The sequence below is a fragment of the Urocitellus parryii genome, chromosome 10, assembly GCF_045843805.1.
Source record: "Urocitellus parryii isolate mUroPar1 chromosome 10, mUroPar1.hap1, whole genome shotgun sequence".
Taxonomy (NCBI): Eukaryota; Metazoa; Chordata; class Mammalia; order Rodentia; family Sciuridae; genus Urocitellus; species Urocitellus parryii.
The window spans coordinates 14,517,081-14,520,009 of record NC_135540.1 but is presented as its reverse complement, the minus strand read 5'-3'; the positions used below and the strand labels follow the sequence as shown (position 1 = coordinate 14,520,009).

At 39.3% G+C, this 2,929-nt stretch overlaps 1 pseudogene; it reads right to left on the bottom strand.

Moving 5' to 3' along the window:
- Window positions 1-201: 201 nt before the first annotated feature.
- Window positions 202-748, bottom strand: LOC113180972 (lactoylglutathione lyase pseudogene; annotated as a pseudogene).
- Window positions 749-2,929: the final 2,181 nt, after the last annotated feature.

The window sequence follows — 2,929 nt, the reverse complement described above, 5'->3', positions numbered from 1 at the left end:
AAAGCACTACTTTAAAACAAGAACCATCACTTAGGTGGAAAAAAGAAAAACAGCTGAAAAAAAAAGGGAATAAATAATAATTTGAATTGAAACAATAATCCATTGATTCTAGATGCTTCTGGGATCTGAATATCTTGAGTCGTATTGTCTCCTTTCTTTTCTCCATCTTTACTGACATCTTAAAAGGAGCTTCCTCATGAACTAAATAGTTGCCATTTTGTTTGCATTCAAAATTTAAATCCAGTAACCATCAGGATCTTGAATAAATGCCAGACCTTTCATTTTACCACCAGCAGGTTTCTTCACAAATTTGACTCCCAGTTCTTCAAATCTTTACAAACTCCACGTACATCAGAAACAGCAATTCCAATGTGGCCAAATTCAGGAAGGTCTGAATTGTCCTTGTGGTAACTCTGAGTCTCATCATTTTCAGCACTCCAACTGTGTTTCGGTTCAAATATAGCTTTTCTGGAGAATATTCATGCTATTTTTTCATTTTTATCTTTAAAGAAGTCATTTTTATCCTCATAAGATAAGAAATACAGTGAAAATTTCATAGTAGGAAAATCTAATATTTGAATTAGTGTCATTCCAAGGACTTTAGTATAAAAATCCAGTGACTTCTTATGATTCTTAACTCTCAGCAAGGTCTGTTACAACAGAAAATCCTTGGTGCTAGGGTCCAGGCAGAGCAGCAACTGAGGGTGACCTTGTCAGTGAGGCCAGACTCAGGCTGTGGTCCTGACATGGCAGTGCTGCCTACACCAAGGCCAAAACCTGGGAATGGAGGGCCTACCTGTTTTCTTGCTGCTTTTCACATTCTTTAATTCCTGTTATACACAGGTTAGGTCTCTTGATGGTATCCCATAATTCTTATAGTCTCTCTCTCTCTCTCTCTCTCTCTCTCTCTCTTTTACTTTTGAGTAATTTTAAATGTTGTCTTAAACCTCATTGATTCTTTCTTTAGCTGGATTAATCCAGCTAAATGCAGCTAAAGAAAATTTTCTATATAAATTTTAGTTTGGTCATCATATTCTTCATCTCCAGGATTTATAATTTTATAAAATTGTTTCTATTTGTTAAACTTATCATTTTGTTTATGTATTTTTCTCCAATTTTCATTTAAATTTCTATGCATATATATTCTTGAAGTTGGTTCACTGAAATTTTAAGAGAGGATTATTATAAATTATTTTTTCTGACATTTCATGGGGCTCCCTTTCTTTGAGGTCCATTGGTGAAGCTTCATTATAGCCTCTTGGAGTAGTCTTTTTTTAGGAGTGATTTCCTAAGACCTTTCAAACCTGTATCATTATGTTGGTATTTATACATTTGCATAGATAACCACATTTTCTGGCTTTTGGAGATATTGTTAAAAACTGATGTACTCACTGTTCCAGCCTATGATTCTGGCTCAGCCAATGGCAATGCTCCTGGAGAGAAAGAGCTTGCTTTAAATTCTCTAGATGACTGGACTACTTACTGCCTTTGCTGTGATTTCAGATGGAATAGCTGATTTTTTTTTCCTGCCATGTGGCAAGACCACAGGTTGAGTTCTGCAATTAGACTGAGCTGCAGTATGGATACTGCAATTGTCTCTAATCTGGCTGAGCCATAGGGTGTGTTACTTGGCAGAAGTACAACTATTTCAGTTTAGCTGTTAGAGGGGAATGTGGGGAGGGGCCCTGTGGTTAAGTGGATCATGGTAGATGGGTCAACTGTTATGCTCAGTAGAAATGCTTAGTTGAGATTTGCCTTTCTCCTTTGGCAGAATCTGAGAGTAGACTTTGAGGTGGAAATAAGCATTGATTAACTCTGTGTGTGTGTGTGTGTGTGTGTGTGTGTGTGTATGAGTGTGTGTGTGTGTGTGTGTGTGAGAGAGAGAGACAGAGAGAGAGAGAGAGAGAGAGAGAGAGAGAGAGAGAGAGAGAGAGAGCTTGATTTAACTCTCGAGTGTGGCAGAACAGGTATCTGCAAACTGACTTGACTTACCTGGTGATTCTGTCACTTCTTATGTGGAGGTCTAGGTGTGGAGTTCGAGACTTCAGGGAGTGCTGGTTAAAGACTCAGGGGTGACATAACTAGGACCTGATTATTGTTGGAATTCACTGTTGTGGTCTTGTTCCTCCCTGGGCTGGGTCTGGGGGTGGTCTTTGAGGAGACAGTGAGCACTGTTTAAGCTCAGTAATTGGTGGCTTATTGTTGGACTTCATTGGGAAGTCTTCACCCTCCCTGGGCATCCCCGGGTTGTGGAGTGTGGTTAGAGTTGGATGCTGGCTATTTAGGGAATCATGCAAGTAGCCCTCCTAGTTCTCCTGGGAGTGACCAGATCCGTTTTGTGGCTGGCTTATATCATCAGTAGATATCTCTGATTGAGTGCCATTACTAGTAAGTTTCCTATGTTTTCCCTAAAATCAGTTCATTGGTACTGTGGGCTCCCCCTCCTCGCTTCGTTTTTATCCAGCTTTAGGTGGTCTAGATGGTTAGTGTCCCTTTAAATCCTCTCTTTGCTGTGAGGTGGGAATAGAGTAGGGTTTCTAGGAAGCATCTCAGAATGCTCAGGGAGCTGGACGGCTGTTCATGTTTTTTCTCTTTTCCCTTTGTGTCTCATCCCTGGGCTTTGGAGATTTCTCTCTATGTGATACTATGCCAACTTGGTAGTTGGGTGGTGGATGACATTTCTTTTATTCTTTCAACGGATATTTTTATTCAGTTCCATGAAAAATGCAGTTTTATTTCCTTCATTTTGGGAGTTTCACCAGGTTATTATTGTCTGTGGATAGTTGCTAGTTGATCTTCCTGTTTGGGGGTGTGGAGAAAAACCTGGCATCCCCTATTCTACCAACTGGATGATGTCACACTTTTCTTATTTTCTTAATATATACAATTAAGCAATTATGAAAATCTTGGTAGAAATATACAAACTATA